Source organism: Camelus ferus, chromosome 17 (assembly GCF_009834535.1).
Source record: "Camelus ferus isolate YT-003-E chromosome 17, BCGSAC_Cfer_1.0, whole genome shotgun sequence".
Lineage (NCBI taxonomy): Eukaryota > Metazoa > Chordata > Mammalia > Artiodactyla > Camelidae > Camelus > Camelus ferus.
In genome coordinates this window covers 9,835,063-9,857,258 of record NC_045712.1, presented here as the reverse complement: position 1 = coordinate 9,857,258, position 22,196 = coordinate 9,835,063, and the positions used below count along the sequence as shown (strand labels likewise).

Genomic DNA, 22,196 nt, shown 5'->3' with positions numbered 1-22,196 from the left:
TAATTCTCTGGGGACTTGAAAAACTTTTGGGGAGAGGAGTGAAGACACCTGCTCATCTGGTGCCTCTTCCACCCCTAGTGCCCCCTTCCTATGCTACCTCCATTCCCACTTGTCCGTCGGGAGGGTTTGGGTGTCTTACTTTCTCTGTCCTCTGGCCACTCTGGACATACCCAATGTTTACTAAGAGGGAGATGGTCATTTGAGGCTGTGAGTAGAGAAGGTTTATTTCCACCCCTCTCAGTTGTGAGATTAGATGAGGCTGTAACTGGAAGTTTCAGCAGTGCCTCTGCACCCATCTCAAACCTTCCTGCTTGCCCCTCACTGTGGGTAGGGACTGGGTGAAGGTCCCCGCTGGCAGAGGCAGAGAGGGTCCAGAAATCAGGGTGAATGAAGAGGGATAACTGAATCAGGAGTGAGGTGGTGTGATCTTAGCTTCTGGGGTGCACGGGGCCGGTCCTTGTTCTAGGCAGAAGTGCAGTTAAGTTTGTTTCCTTCAGGGCTGTGTCAGACTCTGAATCCACTTTGGGGAGGAAAATCTGGGAACAGCACACCCACTGCTGGGTGGCTGAAGCAGCCTCTTTGCAGATATTTAACGGAGATTGGACAGAAACCTCCTATGCAGTTAGAGGCATCGAACCAGCCTTTAGTTGGTGGTTTCACTTCATAATGGCTGTTTTGTGTGTGAGCATAGATCGTGTGTGTTGGGGCTTGGGGGTTTGGAGTAATAGTGTGTAAAGGGTATTGTTGGCTATGCTCACTGGGGCTTTATCTGCATTCGGCTGAAGGGACCAGTGTTTTACCGAGCAGTCTCTGCTTTTGCTTCTATAAGCAAATGCTTACATGGCCAGAATGAGGGAGGAAGTGTGTGTGTGTGTGTGTGTGTGTGTGTGTGTAGTCCTGAAAGAAATGAATTAACCGGACTGTTTGGAACATTTTTGATGGTAGCTGATACATAACATTAAATGAGTTTGAGAGAGTGAGGAAAATGCCATCTGGAAAAACCCACATACATGCCATGAAACTCGTGTTGGAGGACTGGGGCCTGTTCTTTTTCAGAGTCGGCAAAAAATGACTTGCAAGGGTTGAACATCCTCAGGAGCTAGCTTGCACGTGTAAGGGAAAATGTGGGGACGTGGGAAGCGATGGCTTCACATGTTGAAGCTAGAAGCAGGTGCGGGGCAGAACCAGTATGCAAAGGAAGGCTAAATTAAAAAAGTTGTAAAGCTTGTCTCTGGAGCAGACACATGCTCTTTGAAATAAACCAGTGAAATAAAATCTGTGAATAAATATATGGGGTTGGCAAAATTTCCCCATAGTACTGTTTTCCACAGTTGTCTAACGTATTGTCATCGACATCTGTTGTGCAACTTTACAAGGGCAACTTGTTCAGGGCCCTCCTTGTGGCTTTTTGTCTGAAGTCTCTGCCGGGGCACCACCCTTCTTATAAGTCTGGGTTGGAAAAAGTTGAAATTGGAAGGTAAAGACTGCTGTAGCTATTTGTTCTATCTAGTTAAATTCTCTGGGTTGTCTCTTGGAGTTGAAAATATGTCTAGAATCTGCCCACTCGTCCCCAGCTCCTCTGTTACCACTCTGGTCCAAACTGCTACCAGTCCTCGCCTGGGTGATTGTCTCTTAACCTGGTCTGCCTCTATCCTTACCAGCTTTTACTGGATTTGCAACTGAGAAGCCGCAATGTTTCTGTTAAAACTGGTTCTCAGCCTAGGAGTGATTTTCACCCCCTTCCCCTCCTACCCCTGCCCAGGGTCATTTGGCAGAGACATTTTTGGTTGTCACAATGGATGGGGGTTGCTGCTGGCTTCTGGTAAGTCAGGGCCAGAGATGCTGCTAAACTTTCTCCAGTGCACAGGTCAACCCCACAGTGGAGAATTATCTGAGCCCAAATTGTCACTGGGGAGGTTGAGAAGCCCTGTGTTACAATGTGTCACACTCTCTCCTCAAGTCCCTCCAGTAGCTCCTAGTTTTGATAAAACTCCAGACCCTTAAAATGGTACAAGGCAGACAGTATGGGCAGGCTCCCTGTCAGCTTTGAGTGTGTCTCTTGCTGCCACTCCCACAGCTCCCTCTGCTCCAGCTGGTCACCTCTCCATCCCTGGAACACTCCAGGCCCCTCCATCCCAGGACCTTTGTATGTTGCACTTGCTGGTTCCTCTGTCCAGAGAGCTCCCTCCCCGACCCACTTCATGTCCTTCTCGCCAAGCCTACCTTGAGCGTGCTGTGTACAGTGGCTCTCCCTCCAAACTATTCCTTCCCCTGCTCTATTTTCCCCACAGCATTTACATTATGTCCTAGTCTATAGTTTCCTAATGTGTCATGTTTGTGATATATTTCTTTACGCTAGACTGCAGGGTCCAAGGGGACACGGGTTTCTGTCTCTTCCTTGTTTTCTGTGGTGTCCCCAGAGCCTAGAACAGAATTTCTCAATCTCAGTGCTGTTGACATTTTGTGCCGGATTGTTCTTTGCTGTGGGGGCTGTCCTGGGCATGGCAGATTGTTCTTTGCTGTGGGGGCTGTCCTGGGCATGGCAGGATGTTTAACAGCATCCCTGGCCTCAACCTGCCAGAAGCCAGTAGCACCCCTCCCCCAGGTATGATAACCGAGAATGTCTCCAGACACCACCAAATGTCCATGGGGGGCAGACTCACCCTTGCTTCAGAGTGATTGGTCTAGAATGATGCCTGGCCCAGTGATCGTTTGTCATTTGAGTGTGTGTTGTTTTCTCCCTTCGAATCCCACTGAGGATGAAGCATTTTGTTCTGGTTTTTGCATTCAACCTTGCCCTTTTTTTTTTTTTTTAAATGGCTATCCACCAGGGTCTTTCCAAAGAGAAGTTTATATATTCTTCATTTGAGCTCAGATGTGCAGGTGTTTGCTGAGGAAAGACATTTTCATTCCTGACCCAGATTAGACCTCCTGGCCTTTATGACTATGAGGCTGGGGGATTTAGGTGATGGGGACCCCATCTTGGTGACATTGCCTGGTGAAGCTGTGTCGTGGGAATACACACGCTATGAGAAAAAGTCCTAATGAGGGACTGTTTGCAGTTTGATTCCTCCCAAAAGGTTTTTGAAACCTTTGTGGGTTTTCCTGGGAATGAACCCTGAATTGTGTGTGGTGGAGGAAAAGTGCGGAATATCAGGGCTGAGCTCAGAATTCACACAGGCAGGTCAGGGTCAGGCTCTGACCATTGAATGGGCTCCTGGCAGGAAAGGGACTCTCTGTACAGCTTTGGGTCCTGAAAAAACATTTACAAATATGGTAGCATCTTTCAGGTTCATTGTTCTTTTGTTTCGTTGACTTCAGTGCTAAATTCTTTGGCTTTGTAGCTGTTAATGCCCTTTTCCTGGACACACTTCAGAATTGGCTTAATCTAATTCCAGTTTCTCCTCTTCTCCAAGTGTTACTAATGGTTTAGCTAACTGTTGTTTAACCTCCTGCAAATTAGAAGTGGGAATAGGTTTGTAATGGCAGAATAAGATAAAGCAGTGGTTCCTGAATGCCGATTCAAAGAGCAGGCGTGTGAACTTGCTGCAGGTTCGTGTTGAAATGAGAAAGAAAAAGACGGTTGTGTCGCACGCACATGTTTCTGTGTAAGGCCACTGCCATTTATTTCTTGGATTTATTCTGAGGTTTTCCCCTCCCATCTTCCTATTAAAAATACCCTTTCGTTTATGAAATGATAATCCATTCTTGGCAAAACAAAACTGCCCATCTTTTATTGATTTCTGAAAGTTTTCTTGATTTTTCTGCTTGTCCAATCTTCAGGGAACTACTTTGCTTGAAGATTAAAAGCATTGTTCTGGCATGTCTGTCTGTCTCTCACAAGCGAGGTGACCTTGGGGAGGCTGGGTGACCTCTAACCTCAGTTTCAGCATCTGGCAAATGGGGGCCTGCCTCCGAGGGGTCTTAAGGACATTAGCTGTGACTTTGACTACAGGAAAGTATTAGCATGGTGCTGGGCTGATAGTAAGTGCTCGCTAAATGTTAGCAGATGTTGTTTCTGTTGTTATTTCTTTATTACTTAGCAGTGAGTCCTAACTTTCCAGAAAGTGTTTGCATTTGTTGCCTCTGGCTTTCTTTTCTAAGGCCAGTGTTGTTATGCAATAAAATTACCACAATTTTAGTAAATTCTTTTTTGCTTTCCTCCTAATGAGGTGTTGGAGATAGACTTTTTGCATTTTATAACTTTGATCCAGTCCTTAACAGTTCTTTGTGCTGGTCTTAAAAAAAAAAAAAGGCAGTCGTGGTGGCATCAGCACATACATGCAAATTCATATTCAACACATGTCTGATGAGTACATGCAAATTAATACCAGTAAACACAGCTAACATTTATCGCCATACTGAGTCACTGTTCTAAGCGTTTTTATACTTGTTAACTTAATCTTGCAAAACCTGCATGAGATGAGAGTAATAAATAAGAATAATAATGTTAATTTTAAGAACAGGTTAACATTCATGCGGTATTTATTAGATACCGGGGATGATTCTGACCATTTTACTTGTATGAACGCAGTGAATTCTCAATTCAACCTTGGCTGTGTGTATTTTCGTTATTGTCATTTTACAGAGAAGGTTCAGGACTGACGCTTGGCCAGTAGATGGGCCCAGGTTTACACGGAGGCTGTCTGGCTCTGCCCTGCACTCTCATCCACTAATCTGTACCTCCCTGTGAAAGGCACCGTGCCTGCTTGTGGGAGATCCTGTACCTGTACCTTCTCCAAAACTCGCCCCAGTGGGAGGAGGGAAGCAGAACATGGGGGACCCAGCCACACATACAAGACGGAGTGTGATCACCATCAGGGTCAGGCATCAGCAATGGGAATTTAATATGGGAAGGGAAATTGTGGGGCAGTGTCGTGAATGAGTAATGATTATTTGAGTTTGGCCTTGAAGGTCGAGTGATAATCAAACATCTTTCTCTACAGCATTAAATAAAACGTTAGACGCCTTGGAGGGCATAATCTTAAAATAGACTTTTAGGGTTTCTGGTTGCCTTTTAAACTTCTAACCAGAGTCCCGGCTCTTCCTCGTGGTCTGCGAGCACCCGGGGGTGGGGGTGAGGGCAGAAACTGAATGCACATGGACAGGCCCAGAAGTAGCCATGCTTACTAAATGCTGTGCCCGCGTTCAAGACAAGACGCTTAGCCTCTTCGAGTCTAGATTTCTTTACCTGTAAAGTGGGATCAGTAGAACCGTCCTCTTAGAGTTGGTAGTAGAAGTTTTAAAATTGAGATAAAATGTGTAAAAGGGCTTTGCGGATGCATAGCTCATGTTGGTAAGTAATAGCTAGTCCTTCTCTTCTCCTTTACCCTCATCGTAGTTTCCCCCTCCTCCTAACAACACTAAAGCATGTGCAGAATTACGCACCCAAAGCAAAACAGACAAGATTGACGTGCCTTAACCTGGCAGATGTTCAGATCTTATTATGCAGATTAGTTGTGTGGTATGATTAGGTGGCAAACTTGACTAAAGTGGGATTCTAAGTGTTGGTTTCATGTGTTATTGGAGATTTCCTTTTCCCGAGTACTCCTATTTATAGAATTATTTAAGCGTGTGTGTGTTTAATTCCCTTTGAGTTCTGCAGTGCCGTTTGCACAGGCTGATGTTTATATCTGCTCCAGTTGTGCAAGAAGTGGAAAATATCCTTTTTTTAGAACAGGTCACATGTGCTTACTGTCAGGAATAGGACCTCAGTGTAAAAAAATGTATCTTGGGACAAATCAAAGTTACTAAATTTCTCCCTCCAACTGCTTTGTTTCAGAACTGGCAGTTATTAGGATAAATAATAGGAAAAATACCCCTTTGGCTAGATTTTTTTTGTTGTTTGGTCAGTTTTCAAGGACAGTAAGCAAGAGTTTCATTTGTCTTGTGTGGGGGCTTTAGGTATAAAATGTACTTTGCTGTTAGGTTTGTCTCATCGGGGTAAATTATAAAAATATGTTTGACTCGTTTCCAGATATGCATTATTTGGAGAAAATAATCAAGAAGGCAGGTCAGAGATAGTCAATGCAGTCACCGTAGGCTTTTGATATTGGAAAGACAAGTTTGGAGTTTATAAGGAGATTTCTGCGAGTCTGGTGAACATTGTGTACTCCAGGGCAAGGAATTGCAGCAAACCATGAAGTCTGCATCTGTCCTGAGGCAGGTGAGCGCAGAGGGCAGGAAGACCTGCAGGCAGGTCTGGGATCTCTGTTGAAATTCCCACGTCTCCTGTTCTGTTCCTGAGGACCTGGGGAGGAGGACTAGGCTCTCCACTCCTCTAGGTTGGGTCTTAAATGTGGCTTCTATTTCTTCGCTGCATCCCTCCCTCCCGTGGTCTTTCACACACGCTATGAAGAGTGAGGATGTACACCTTCGGAGTGTTCACAGGAGACATCTGCCCTGAAATTCAGAACAATGGGGCTCTTCCCTTCAATGGCCAACATTTCCGGGGCTTCTCAAGCACTGGGCACTGTTTGGAGTATGTCACAGGTGGTGGCCCACTGGCTGTTTCCTGTTGGAGCCAGAAGCTGAACGAGGACAGGCTGATGGGGATGGAGTGCTTTGGGGAGTGGTGAGATAATGGTGAGAATAAGACACACCGGGAAATAAATGGTACCTCAGAATTCTGAGCCCCAGTTGTCCTCCCCAAGTTGCTTCTAAAACATCCCTCAGTCACTTTCAGCAGAGGCAGTATAACTTTGGGGTGAGAAGGACCTGGGTTCATTTGTTTTTCTTTTCCTTCCCTTCCTCCTTTCTCTCCCTGTAAGTGCCTATACTGTGTCAGCTCTGTGCTGGCCATAGAGAGTCAAAAGTAGAACCAGACTGGCTCCTGGCCAGCATAGTGCTCCCATCTTGGAGGTGGGGGTGCACAGCTAATAACAAACCAAATAGATGAGCAAGATACGTTTTGGTGCAATGAAAACGAAATAGAATATTGACAGAGTGTGACTGGGAAACAAGGGGCTTTATTGGATGGGTCTTTAGGAATGGCCTCATGGACAAAGTGTTTTTGAGGCACTGACTATCTGAATTAAAAGTGAGATCTTGGTGCTACCCCTCACTGGCTGTGTGACTTTGGAGAAATTAGCCAACCTCTCTGAACTTGAGTTCCCTCCTCTTAAAATTGAGCATTAGCTACCTTGCAAGACTGCTTTGAAGATAAAGGTAATGAATGTAAAACAGCTAACAGTAGCTGCTCAAGATGACATGTAGGACTGGTTTAAGATAATTTTAAGGTAATATGTGAATAGTGGAGAAAGAAATACAGACGTTAATTTTCCCTGTGTTTATAACTTGGTCTTAAGTGTTTTCCTATTGTAGAGTGAGTCAGAGATTAATGTTTGTCTTCACAAATCTAACCCTGGAGTAAACGTGGAGATGGGTCATGTTATTTTTATTATCCTTTCTTTGCGCCAGGATCATCTTACTCAAATTGTCCCCTTGCCCATGTCACTGTTGTTGCATTGAGATCATTCATGTCTGGCCCTACTTCCCTTACATTTAGTTCAGGAATGGTTTTTGGCTGCATTTGGAGTTACTTTTTGGCACAAAGGAGAGGTTCAAGTCACCTAGGATTAAAAAGTAAAGCTCAAGTTTGACTTAGCCAGATACACACACACACCACAAACAAATGACCCCTGTAGAACTCCTGACTCCAGTCCTGTGTTTCAGCCCCTAGATCACACGCTTCCTGTCTACACTGATGTGAAAATGTCAGAGTTGGTGGCGAAGGGAGAAAGAAGTAGCCTCTCCTCCTACTCACCACTTCCAGCTTTCATCAGCCTTGACATCCACAGGCAATGGCGTGTTTGATTCAACCATTTTATGAAACAGATCTTCAAGGCATTCAAATTTCAGGAGCTGTGTTCTTTGATTCAAGGGCCCATGGAGCGGGCACTTTCCAAAGGAAAAATCTTGGTCCACATGCAGGTTTGCGGAAGGCCCCGGTAGAATCATGCCTTTCTATAAGAAGATTGTGGGTTATTGCGCAATTTCAGGAGGGCGTCTGTGGCCTGTGCCCTCCCCACCCCGCCTCTGCCCCAGACTCGGATAACTTGCTGAATCACTCATACCCTTTCCCCTGTTTTCCCACGTGGTCAAGGGCAGATGAGAAGTGGTCAAGTCATCCCCACTGTTAGGAGCACGTATAGCTGTTGTTTGTAGGATAGGTTTTCCTTCTGGGAAGCTTGACTTCCATGGGAGGAAGATTAGAGGCAGAGAAGATTTATTTAGCCTGATGGTTGAGGTTATAAACCATGTGAAATTAGGAAATAATTGGCAGATAGAAACACTGTATATTTACTTTGGTACCTTTATTGTAATATGTTCCTAAATACTAACTGGTTCCAAAAAGTGTGGTTTTCTTTTCTTTTCTTTTTTTTTTTTTTTTACTTTTTTTTAAATTGAGTTACAGTCATTTTACAATGTTGTGTCAAATCCCAGTGTAGAGCACAATTTTTCAGTTATACATGAACATACATGTATTCATTGTCACATTTTTTTTTCGCTGTGTAGAAAGTGTGGTTTTCAATACATACATTTTATTTTTATGACTAGAGATTTGAAACTTGATGAAAGGAAAAGCACACAGAAATCCTAAGGATGGTTTTCCGCTTTAACTTGGAACCCAGCACAGACCTTATAAAGTGTACCAGGGCACCTCAATGAGATGCAGCCACATAGTTTCTCTTGCATGCACTTGTCCCAAACAGCTGGACCTCGTTCTCTAGAATTGAGTCCCTGGGTAGACACACAGCTATCGTAACAGTCCCTTCTCCATCAAAAGGACTGGGTAGGTAAGTGTCTGTCTGTCTGTCTGTCTATCTATCTATCTATCTATATTTATATATACACACCAGGGGCCAGCTAGGGTCAGTTACTTTCAAGGGAAGAGGATGACACTAACTATGCATTCTTGAAACTTCTATATATTGTTAAAGGAAGGGTTTACAGTTGCTTGCATAAAACAGTCTCTAAAAATACAAGCCATTGCCATGATTTCCTGGTGACATTTCAAACAAAAGTTTGCCCATTTGCTGCAAGGAAGTATGCTTGGAGAACAACTTGTGAGAGACTGGCCCCTGGCTTGGGGTGTACTGGACAATCGGCAGGTAGACTTTTTGGAACCACAGCTTGCATCACCTTAGCATGGTCATTTATCCACTGGTCTTTAAGTAGATAAACACTAATAATGTCTTATCTAGATAAATGCTAGACGTGTAAATGCTAAGTGATGGCATCTAGGAATGCAGTTCTCATGATACTGATTACATATGGATGCTTTAAATCCTTGTTGATTCAGAAATGAACCAGAGGGTCTGACGGCACTTCATAGTGTCACAGTCATGAAAATGTGAGCTTTAATGGCAGCGGGCTGAATGGCAAGAACAATTAGTTGGGGTTTGTCTTTGGAGTCAGAGATGTCACATGTCACTCTGCTGGCCTAGGGATCCCCTTTTTCTCACTCTTGGGTTCATATACCTGACATCTTTCTAACTACATCTCACTGGCAGCCAACTTCCCTTTCCTTCTGTGTTTCCTAGTGGACATTTTGATTTTGCCTGCCCATAGTCACTTTTTCAAATTCCTTTAACAGCCTCTCCCCACATTCTTAGCCCATGTGCTTCGGTTTCATGGCTTTGGAGTGGAGCGTTTGACACAGGCCTAGGCACTTTTCTCTAGCATGTTTTAGAGAGGTCTGTGTTGACTAATGAGCACGAATCCCAGGAATTTGTTTGGATGCCAACAGAAAGAGAGTCTCCCTTTAATTCCATTGATCTTGAACTTGGGAAATGTTCTGCTTGAGAACAAAATCTTACCTTAGAGGCAGAAAAAAACTAAGTTCTTGTATTGGGTTAATATTAGTTGCTGTAACGAAGTGGCAGGCGATGGTCATATGTGTAGTAATTCCCGGTTGGCAGGTGGCTTTCCTCCGTGTGACTAATCAAGAACCCAGGCTCCTTCTGTCTTCTGATTCTGCACTTGCCCTAGAACCCTGGCATCTTTTGTATCTGGTGGTGGAAAGGAAGAAGATAAGGTATAACTAAGGTCCAAAAGTGGCAGGCCTCACTTCTGCTCAAATTCTCTTGCCAAGGACCAGTTTCATATGTCTTTCTGGATGCAGGGCTGGGGAGTGGGAATTAGAGACCCTAGCTGGGCAGCAACAACTCTGCCTGAGAAAAGAGATCACCCTTTTGGTGGCTAGCTGGCCATCACTGCCATGGCTCTCGTAGTAGGGTTTTGATTCCTGGATCAAGTTGTGCCCACCTTTGGTTAGGTTGATCCTTAGACTTTTCTGTTTGGTTTTTTTTTTTTTTTAACCAATAAGTTCTTTTTCTGAGTAAACATGGTTAATTTGGATTTTCTACCACCCGAATGGAGACTGCCTGAGCTGATCCACTGTCTGAATCCCACCTCTATGCAAGGCTTCCTATTCCCGGTTCATTGGTTAAAATCACCACCCCACTTTCTGACAACAGCACTGTATCCACCACCGCCACCACCACCTTAGTGCAGTGGTTTTCACAATGTGGCCTCCAGAGCAGCGGCTTCGGTGTCACTTAGAAACTTGTTCAAGATGCACATTCTCAGACTCAACCCCAGACCTCCTGAACCAGAAATGGTTGGTGTTGGCAGGGGTGGGTGGAGGTGGGCGGGTGTCCCAGCAGTCTGTTTTTTAGCAAGCCCCCGAGGAGGTGCTGATACACACGGAAGTTTGCAAACCACTTCCCTAATGCTTTTACCATAAATCCTATGTCTCCACATTGACTTATTTTTGTATTACTCTTTTGGAATGAAAAATACCGTGGATTGGAATACATTTTGTGAAGAAAAAAATTGGGGTATTGCTTGTTATGGTCAGGCCAGAGACGATCATTGATAGTAATTACTCATTGGTTAAGGAAAAAAAGGGGGGGGGGCGAGGAGTATAGCTCAGTGGTGGAGCACGTGCTTAGCATGCACAAGGTCCTGGGTTCAATCCCTGTACCTCCATAAACAAAACAAAAAAAAAAAAAAAAAAAAAGGAAAAAGAAAAGAAAAAAAAGGAAAATCCCCTCTAGAAGGTTAGCCATCAGATTTATGTTAGTGAAACCAGGTAGGATTCTTGGTTGTCCACATGTGATCTCTGAGTAAAGTAACCTAGCTTTACTCCCATAAGGAGCCCTGGCCCAGATGTCAGAGGGTTGTAGTTTAGTGGAGGCTCATGAAGTGTGGAACTCGAAGCACACTGCAGTCACCTGACTGAGTGATCTGGTTGAGAAACAGGGTGATGGTGGTTTTGAGTGTGCCCACATGACCAAATTGTTTTTCACGAAACTTCTGCTGAATAAAATTTGAAATACGACTGTCAGCCTGTTTTCCCGTCTTAATGAATTCCAGACAGTTTGTAGAGTGTGGGAGCTTCCAAAACAGAGGGGCGGGGTGACTGCGACCAGCCAGCCTCTGTTTTGTTGTGTGTAAGGTTGTCTTGACATAACAGATCGTTCCCCTCATTGTGAGTCTCACCAGGCTGTCCACGTCCTGGAGAGGGCAGGGTGGGGCCAGTGCTGTGTCAGGCAAATTGGGCCTGTAAGACACTGCTGGAATCCTTACTCACCAGGACACTTGACCTCCTCTGATGTTTAATCCACGTAGACCCAAGCATTTTTATTTTTATTTTTTCCTTTTGCTGCATGCTGACCTCCTCCAGACAAAAAGCCCTGCTGCTCTTTGGCAGAGAATCTGTTCTTATTGTAAACTGGTTAAGAGCCCTAACCAGTCTAAGAAGTCTAGAGTTCTGGGTTTAACCTTCAGAGTAAAAAGGAATTTTAGCTTAAATTCCAATTTGACCACCTACTGGCTTTTTTTTAAAAAAATCTCTGGTCAAGTTATTCGTGTAGCCTTTATTTCAACAGAGGACTAAGTGGAGTGAATGGGTAATTGTGTGAACTAGGTTGTAGTGTAATTGTGTGCATTAAAAGAAATACGTGGGTGAAGTGCTCAGCCCAGAGCCTGGCTCTTGTCCTCATAACCAGGCCCTCATTCTGGTTCCATCTGTGTCCCCAGCACCAACAAGGTTTTGGACTTGAAATTAATTTTTAGTTTTGGATCCTTTTATTAAGAGAAAAGGACTCCAAGGCAGTCAGCAGGAAAAGAAGAGGGCCCACTGAAGAGAAGCGGAGTAGGACCAAATCACCCCTCAGCTGGATGATCAGCATCCGGATCTCTGGGAGTTGGTGCAGGTCAAATAGTGGTGAACTGTGGGTGCCTAACAGGGAGGTGTTTAGAGATAGCACGTGCTATTTACAGGTAAGGCATTACTTTTGTTCCCAGAACAATCTCTGTCTGTATCAGCATGGTTCCTTTCATCATAATGATAGACTATGGCCAGGTGGAGGAATAAATAATAAGATGCACTAACTGGGGTTTTGCAACACCATGCAGGGTAGCCGTTCAGCTCCACGGTGGTGTCCTCAAGACTCCCTATCATTCCTAACTGTCACGTTTCAACTTGGCCTGTAGAGAGTTCCTGCTTTATCTTTTCACATTTCACCAGACAGCCTCCTGATACAGTTCTGTTTCTCCAGTATAAGCCCTAATACCCTGTATTCTTGAATCTCAAAATCTTTATATCTTTCACTTTTCTAGGGTTTTCTCCTCCAAGCAGCAATGCAGAGCTATTTTAGAGTCTAGAACCTAAGTTTTAAATGTTTTTATCCACACCAACGCAATGGCTTGCTTTTCTTTTTTCCAGCTTTATCAAGGTATAATTGACAAGTAAGAACTGTGTAAATTTTAGGTGCGTAACTTGATACTTTGGTAGATGTGTACATTGTGACATCACGACAATCAGATGGCATGGTGTGCTTGAGCCTCACAAAGTTCCCCCCAAAACCTGTGGCTGAACTGATCCCTGGAAAGCAGAAAGGGGTGTTACCTTGAAGACAGATACCTTGAAGAAGATATCCTCTTTCTCAGGAGGAAAGTTCCCATTACATTGCACGCATGAGTGGGTGCATGATCACTTATAGCTTCGATGTGTTACCTGGGTAACGAGGGTGCCTGCCGCATTGGATGACTGTGAAGAAGCAGTGAGGTAGTGAGACTACCACCTGTAGTAAGGGTGCAGTGGGTGCTGGCTGCTGTCCCCGATGCCCCGGTTTCCGCTACACCTGCTGCCCTACCTGCATTGTTGCTGCTCTCTGCCTGCTGCTGCGCCCAGGTGCTCCTGCAGGTGTCACTGCTGTAAGAATTTAGGGGTTTATATAAGAATCAAAGACGTGGTTCACCTGTGCAGGTGCTGCTGACTCTGCCAGGGTTTTGTCACTGTTAAGTACATAAAGAACAATTAGACTCTCTATAGTTTAAAACCCCCAACCATGTGGTCCATTCTCGCATATTTGGGATATATGCAGTAAGTTTTCCAACCTGGACTTACACTTGGTTGTCACTCAGCAGTCTTCTGGACTACTTCCTCCAGCTATCAGCTGTTGCGTGCAGAGGGATGGGAACTAGTTTGATCACCAATTAACGGGAGACATCTTCTACGAGAAACATAAATTTATACAAACACATATAGGATTCTCAAGGCAGCTTTTCCCAGAGTATTTGCAGCCTTTTTCCAGTATTGTCCTGACCAATTGAAATTTAATTCTTGTCCAAACAGTTCCTTTCCTGAGTTTTATAAAGAAACAGGGAAAATTACAGTTTTCCTCTTCCTGAGTGATTGAAGCACCTCCCACCCCACCACCCACCCACCCACACATTCACAAACAGAAGCAAAAGATGCATTGAGTTAGATGCTTTACAGTGGAGAATTCATGAGCATAGGACAGAATGAAGCCTGAGAAGGTTGCTCAGGAGTGGACCAGTCTGACGGGCATCTGAGCTTTGCATTTGAGCAAGAAAGCAGGATGAAGTGGTGTAGGCTGCAGCTGAGAATGACGACACCCATAACTAGGGGAAGAGGAAATGGGTAAGGCAGTTTGGGGAGTTTTCAGAGTAGGTTTATTTCTTGGATGTCTCAGTGGATTGATGTGAAGAAATCCGACTCTTATTTTCTCAGAGTCATGATTTGGGAATTATTTGCAAGATCCTTGGGCAAATTTTCCTTGCCCATGAGGTAGAATGATACTCAGTAAATAGTTTTTGAGTCTACTGTGGAGTCAGGAGATAATGGTGAACAAAAAAGGTCAATCTTCAATTGCTGTTGCTTTTGGCAAATGGGTGGCTGCCAAGGGCTGGCATGGAACCCGGATTAGGTCATCAAGGGCCAGAGGAGCTCTTTCTGGAGGAGGAAAAGAGCCTATTGGTGGTCACATCACTTACCCTGGGGAAGAAATATATTTAAGTGACTATTAAATGCGAGTAGTATGCTTTTTAATCCAGTACATCCAAAACATTACCAAGTCAGAATGTAATCAATGTAAAAATTGCTATTTTTCTTGGGGTATAGTTGACTTTATGATATTATGTTAGTTTCAGGTGCACAGCATAATGATTTGACATTTGTGTATGTTGGGAAATGGTCACCCCAGTAAGTCTAGTTAATATCTGTCACCGTACATAGTTACAAAATTTTTTTTCTTGTGATGAGAACTTTTAAGATTTACTCCCTTAGCAACTTTCAGATATGCAATATGGTATTTTGTTTTGTTCTGTTCTGGCTTTTTGTTTTAAACAGTTTATTTAACTTTTTAATTGAAGTATAGTTGATTCACAATATTATATTAGTTTTAGGTGTACAGCAATATGATTCAATATTTTTACAGATTATATTCCATTAAAAGTTATTACAAGATAATGGCTATAATTGCTTGTACTATACAGTATACCCTTGTTGCTTATTGCAATGCAGTATTATTAACTAGAGTCACCATGCTGTACATTACATTCCCATGACTGACTTACCTTATAACTGGAAATTTTGCACCCTTTGACCACCTTCACTCATTTCACCCACCCCCAAACCTGCCTCTGACAACCACCATTCTGTTTTCTGTATCTATGAGCTCTATTTTTTTTTAATTTCACATATAAGTGAAATCATACATAATGTAAGAGCTCCTATATAAGTGAGAAATATATTTTAAACTGATATTCACTGAAGACTGCCTTTAACTGTCACCTATTTTGAAGCCCTTATTGTGTATTTTAAGAAATCAAGTGTTTTCTACCTATATATAAGTTGATAAGTAATACTACTTTACTGTCTGTCCATCCTCACTTGAAAGAGAACCCACGGGAACAGGGAAGTTGTTAGTTCACTGGTCACCTGCAGGATCCAGGACAGTGAATTTCCAATAAATATTTCTTTTCTTTTTTCCTTTCAATCTTTTTTTTTTTTTAATTGAAGTACAGTCAGTTACAATGTGTCAATTTCTGGTGTCCAGCACAATATCCCAATCATGCATATAAATACATATATTCATTTTGATATTCTTTTTTTTAAAGATTATTATGTTGTGGAAAAATGTGCTACAGCTCAGTGTTACAGCTCGGTGTTACAGCTCAGTTGTGACAGCAACCTGGATCCAGGCGAGAGACCAAGCAGCACTCGGAGAGTTGGAGAACTCAGGTTTTTTACGCCAGCGGGCCCAGAGGAGTTGACACTCCAAGCTCTGAACCCCATCTCTAGGTTTACACAGGCCTTTGTAGGGTGCTAGTTTACACTTTGCAACATCATATGCAAATAAAGTATAACAAAAGTTGACCAACTAGGAACAAGCTTTGTAGAAATAGACCAATCAGGAGTGAGAGAAATGACCAATCAGGAGTGAGCTCCATGCAAATGAAGTACTACAAATGGACCAATCAGAAGTTGGGGAAGTGGACCAATCAGAATTGAGAGTAATAACCAATCAGGAGTGAAGGAAATAACCAATCAGAAGTGAGCTCAGGGAACCAATAGCATTTTAGGCGTAAGTTAGCCGTTTCAGAGGCAAAAAGTGAGATAGAGCCTCTGGGCCAGGGAAACGGGTGGTTCCAGCACGAGAGTAGTGGCCCTGCCTGGGGGTCCTGCAGGTCTTTTTATGGGGCTTCCCGCCTCAATTACAAGATATTAAAGATAGTTCCCTGTGCTATACAGAAGAAACTTTTAAAAAAATCTATTATTATTTATAGTGGCTAACATTTGCAAATCTCAAACTTCCAAATTTAGCCCTTCCTACCCCCTTTCCCCTAATAAATATTTCTTGCATAAAGAATGACCACAATGATGAGGTGTTAATGGCATGCTGGAAAGGATCAGTAACTTTAGGGAACTCTGTTAAACTCTATCAGGAAAATGTGTAAGAAAATACCTTGCCTCTTTTTTCTTATTAGCTGTGGACCCTTGCTAAGGTTTTTTGAACCTGTTTTCTCACCTAAATTGTGAGGATAAAAGTATTTTCTTCTTGGATAGCTGTGAAGATGATAGAAGATCATGTGTCACATGCCTGCTGTATGTGAAATGCTGAATACATTCAGTTAGTAGGGGCACTGATTGCTGTTACTGCTGTTGGTGGTAAGAGAGGAAATAAACACAGTCACTCTTGTTATTTGTGCAGTTCTGTTGTATAAAGTCACGATGAACACTTAATTCTCGAACACTGAACCATTGCTCCTAGAAGAAATAGGTAGGTTCCTGTGAGCCTGTGGTCACAGCATATTTGTCAGCCGATTGATATATAACCTTGTTATATAAGACATTTATTTAATAATTATTGGTTCACTAACATTGAACTCACAGCCAACAGCCTGGTAAGTCCTGTCTGAGGGAAGCTTGTCTAACACCTGTGTTTTCTCTGTAAGGAACCACCCAGCCTTAGCAACACTAGACAGCACTTTACAAGTAGGTAGGCTTGGGGGGCAATCAGTAAAGTCATGAACAAAAAAACCACAAAAAGCATAGCACTAAATAAATCCCCTCAAAGGACACTTGTTTCCCATGTGAGAGCTGGAACAAGAAGGCAGAGAGTCACCTTGTTTGACCTCAGTTGGGAATTCACATTGTGGGTAACTCAAATGTCTCACTTCTCTGTCCACAAATGACTGTGAAAGTGTTGCGAATATTAATGTTGGGGTTACAGATAAATTTCAGCAATTAGGTGAATTTGCAAACAGAGAATCCACAAATAATGAGGGTCGACTATATTAAAAGTTATTTCTAGCTTCTGTCTTTCTCTGGCAGTTCTTTCTCTGAGCTAAAAAGCATGTTCACCAGGGAAAACAATTTCAGACACTGTCTGCTCCAACGTTGTTGTGGAGTGTGCATGAAGCCACAATAAGCAAGGTGTTCCAGGCACCTGGGCTTCCACTTTTACCAGTTTACTTGCCAATAAAAATGGCCCATCGCTTATAGATCTTTAATGTGGGGCAGTTCATCTATGTTACTGTTTATTTTGATATAATTTCTACTGTTCTTTAGAAGATGAAGAGTTAGACTGGGGAGCTATGAAAGGAACACAGAGAAATTATGGGGACCATTGCTGAAGAATCCAGCAGAAAGCAATAAAACGGTTTAGAAATTCTCCTGCAGGCTGTTTTTGAAGTAACCAGGCTCAGCTTACTCATGGCCCTAGAAGATAAAGGTGATGCGTCTGACTTCTCAGTGTATTGAAAATTGGCATAAGATAGTTGTAAGCATAGTCATGATGGTAAACATTAATTTAGTACTTGTTGAGTATGCTTGGAATTCTTTTAGGAAGGAGGGAAGAAGAGATTTGTCTTCAGTAGGTCTGGTAGTTTCGAGTGGCATAGCAGATAGATCAGACAATTTAATAACAACAAAGAAACATGGACAGCAACAACAATACAGCAGCTCCTAGCATCTCCCAAGTCCTTACAACAGGCTGTGTCTTCCATTGGTGCTTTAATATCGTCTACATTTTGGAGACTGAAGCCCTGTAGGGTTACTAAAGTAATGAAAATTGTAGAATAATGCAGTTAAAGGATTGAAAGTTGCCTCTTTTTCTGCCTTGCATCTGGAGCCTACCTTTCACATTTTCATAATGTATCCTTGCATATTATAAAAAGAATGGCTTCTTTAGTTTGTATGTGTACGTGCGTGGTGTGTGTATGTGCATGGTGTGTGTGTGTGTCCATCTGTCTTTGTCCTGGGATGAGGAAGATACCTATGTAATTTTACTTTTTCAGATTTTTTCCTGTCTTAGAAAAGTCAAGAAGCTGAAAGAACAGGAATGAATAATTCAGATCTAGTTGCATTAGAAACATATTAAGACACCTACATTTCAAATGCTTTATGTAATTTAATTCTATGAGGTAGGTAGGATCCCATTTTATAGGTAAAGACTTTGAGGCTTGGCCATTGTAAGTCACTTTGCCTAAAGTCATTCAAATAAGGGTGGAACCAAGACTTAAACAAGGGACTGTTTGACTTCAAAGCCTACCCTCTTGACTATATCTTGTAGTAACCTATAATGAAAAAGAATGTGAAAAGGAATATATGTATGTATGTGTATGACTGAAACATGTTGTACACCAGTGATTGACACATTGCAACTGACTATAGTTCCAAAAAAAAAAAAGCGTGCCCTCATAGCTACCCTGCTGAGGTGGTGACTGCATATGCTGTAGTATGGAGGGGGAGGCAGGATAGGAAGTGATAAGGGCAACAGCTTATGTTGATTTTGGAGTAGAAAGAGGACAAGGTTTCTGATGAAGTCAAGACACAGACTCTGGGTGTGGTTGAACATCTGAATCCAAGATAAATAGATCTGTCTATTAAAGGTGCTCACAGAATGCTTGGCTGCATAGTCCTTTGTTTCAAAGCTGTTTCTGATGATGGAAAGGAGGTAGGCTGTGAAGGCTTCAAGAAAGGTAACAAAAGGTGGGATGGTGAATACTTAATCACGCACACGGGTGTGGTGTGTAAGTTGTAGATTTTCCTCCTTCCTCCTTAAAGATCTTCTTTGAATGGCCCAAGCTGATGACATCAAGGAGTCGTATCTACATATGTAACCTGTGGTCTACCACTGAACATGTAGCTCCTACCATCTTGATGTTTCCCATATATGTCTCTCTCCCTCTCTTTTTCCTCTCTAGCCTGGCTTGTTAATTGCTTTTCCTGTATGTCTTTATGAAGTTGTAGCCAGTCGATTACATTTAGGACTGTTTATCTTTGAATGCCAAAGGTCTTGAAACATCATAATGTTGTGTAATGAACATAACTTCTGCCTTAACATGTGGGTGTTAGGAACATTAGTCATTGCAAAGTATTGAGTTAAATATTTTCAATAAAAGGCTGTAATGATCTAATAGAGAGGGAGAAGTTATAAAAATACTACTTGATGGCTTTAATGATGAGCCGTATACTTAGTGGGTTCCAGGAGTGATGGGCTAGAGATTCACAGGATGAATGTAAAAGCATTCTTCTTTTTTATTGGTGGGAAGGAAAAAAGACCAACAATAAAAAAAAAAGAAGCACCTAATTCTCATGCATATTAAGAAAAACATAAACAATTTGAATTTTTAGTGCTTCTCCTGATTTACTATCTCCCATATATCTTAACTACGATGAGAAATGTTGGAGATTTCCATGAGATGTTATCAGTAGGGATTCCTGGGCTGAAGCCCTTAGTCTTGCAATGATCTGTTTTTTTGAAGAGCATCAGGGTATCTTCTGCAGTACCATCCGAGAGCCAGGGATTTCCTGGGTGACTGAACGAGGTGGGTCTTTACCTGTGGAGTTGATTTTATGAAGAGTTTTGGTCAGCATTAGTCATGTTGAAACTATGTGCCTGCTGCCCTGGTTTCTCTCTGTAGACGTCTCCTCTTGGCAGAAGATTGAATCCTCATCTCCCCATGTCACCGGGCATCTAAAGATGTTAGAGGTACATTGGTCTATTTCTTGGTGGAGCATGTGTAGGAGATACTGGTCTTCTCTGGGGGATATTGTTTAGTTGAATGTTTGGTAATCAGTCTTACAGGTTGATGGGCTGTCTAATTTCCTGGGGTTGGGAGGAGAAACTGGAGACACTGTGTACTAATTGTCTTTTACCTTGCCAGAAATCTTTAGTTATTCTGATAAAAGAAACTTTTGAGCTAAATCCTTTTTCTTTCCCAGAGAGGATGCAAGGAGATTGTGTTCATTTCAGAATAGGAAACGTACACTCTGTCTGTGGCTGCTGTTAACAGTTTCTCAACAGGCTGGATATTTTCCAATGATTCCCAAATTGAAAATATCACTGAAGGAAAAAATGTTGCAATATGGTATCATGTACAAATTGATAATTATCTTCATGATCAATTTTCGACATTTTGAGGGGTCAGAGAATGCATCGAGGGGAGACCTTATGTCTGCGGTAATATTTCTGGAAGAATTATTGATCTCTCGTCATCCTCCATATGATTTTCAATTTACTTGCCGTCATTAGTAACTGAATCTGTAGATAAGGAGGTAGTTTTGAATGGCAGCCAAGTAACCTGTTGATGTAAAGTCTATTTTACCTTTTATTATTCCCATTGTTAGCACCTCCCTCCTTCCTGGCTGCACTCCCTGTCATTTTAAGTAGGCAACAATTATGGTTTGTTAAAGAAGCTGGCTCCCGCAGCCGGGGATCCTATTAATTATCACTCCGTCTCTCATCCAGCCCTCCTAGTGTTGAGAGAAGGTGCCTGTAAGCGGGCGGCATAGCAGCCTCAGTCGCATCTGGGTAAAAATCTCCTTTCTGAGACGGTTCAGTGGACTCAATGTTCCGCCCAAGGGCCAAGGCAGCCCTGGTGAGTGTTCCCACCTCTTCTCCAGGTTGTTTGGTCAATCACGTTTGGTGTGGTTTCTTCTCCCTCTGACTCTGACTCGAGTGAAAAAGCTGATGGTTGGCATTTATGCTGGGAATTCAGACCTGTTCTGGGTCCATCTCTGAACTTGGATGGGGCCCCTCGAAAGTACTTCAGTGGTTTTCTTACGAGCTCTTTTCTCTCTCTGGGGAAAAGGAGACCATGGAATGGACTCTACCTGTCTTCAAGAAGGTAATGCAAATAATAACCAAAGCAACTCAACTTTTACAAGTTCTTGTCTAGGAGATTTTTTTTTTCTTTTCCCCAAGAGTGACAGTCTTTATACAGCATTGAGTCTTCAGTTCTTGTCATTCACAGGTGGGTAGGTTGCTTTCTGTTGGTTTTCAGAAATGCTCAGTTCACTTGTTTCAGTGAACTTTTTTTTTTCAGAAGTTCCACTGGCTTCATTTGATTAGGTTTGGAGTGCTGGTGCTTCCTTTCCCACTTTTTCTGTTATTTTTGGCAGTGTTGGTGTTTGAAGCTGTTGAAGTGATTCACTGCAAAGTGAATTAATTTTCCATGTCTTCAAATGTGTTTTCCAGTCGCCCCCAAATTTCTTTCCCCCGCCTTCTCATATGATTCCGCAGTCGTAGGACTGTCTTTCTTGTTGGATCCGATGTAAATGCTGATGTCACTGAATTTCCTAAATTACAGCTGGTGGGGATTAACAGAAATTGTAAGAGAATACCACTTCCTCATTTTGCTGTTTTCTTGACTAATTATTGTCCTTTCAAGTTCTGTAGGAGGACTTGGGAGTAAGTTCTCTATATTGAAGTTAAAGCAGCAATTTTCCTTTTTTCTGTTAATGTTGTTTGTTCAAAAAATAATGTAGTTTTTAGGATGCTACCTTAATAGGCTCTTTGATAACCTCAGATAGACTTTCCCCCCTTAGGCTTTTGCACGTTGGGTTGTCTTCTGTTCTGGGTGAAGGGTTTTGAATACTTCCCTTAAGTAGGTTTCCTTATATAGAAGATTTTTACTCAGCAGTCCTTCGCCAGCTCCAGGCTGTTAATGGTAGTAGGTGAAGGGTTGTGATTCATTTATTTATTTATTTTTTTCCCTCCAGAGTCTTGTGTTCTTTAAGGACTGTCTACCTCCGTCTCTCTTGTTTTCTGGTGTAGAGTCTGTGTGTTCTTGGTGATAGTTCTGGTTGCTAGACATCTTCAAACATTAATTTTTTCTGGCTTTCCTGGCCTTGCTGTAGCAGGTGGAATCTGGGGCCCAGGCTTTCTTGTCTCTCTCTTTGTGATTTGATGGATGGCTCCCTGGACCTCGTCCTGGGAGTCCTCGGGGCTCTCTGGGCGGGACAGCGGGGGCCACCTGCAGGTGTGCGTGGACGGGGGCAGAGCGCTGCGCGGGCTGCTGTATTGATCAAACTGCCGTCCCTGGAAACAGAAATAGAAAGGGTTCAGCATTTGCACTTTCCTCTGGTGGTG

General features: G+C 42.8%; 1 protein-coding gene across 9 annotated transcripts in view; it reads left to right on the top strand.

Moving 5' to 3' along the window:
• The window catches only part of MITF (melanocyte inducing transcription factor), a 209,513-nt gene that overhangs the window by 1,200 nt on the left and 186,117 nt on the right, over positions 1–22,196 (top strand). The window contains exon 1 of one of the 9 annotated variants that reach the window (XM_014560763.2): positions 20,580–20,703. The exons of the other annotated variants lie outside the window; for them this stretch is intronic. The gene's annotated coding sequence lies outside the window, so the exon portion shown is untranslated. Of the gene's footprint in view, positions 1–20,579; positions 20,704–22,196 lie in introns of those variants that run through there. 9 annotated transcript variants of the gene reach the window in all.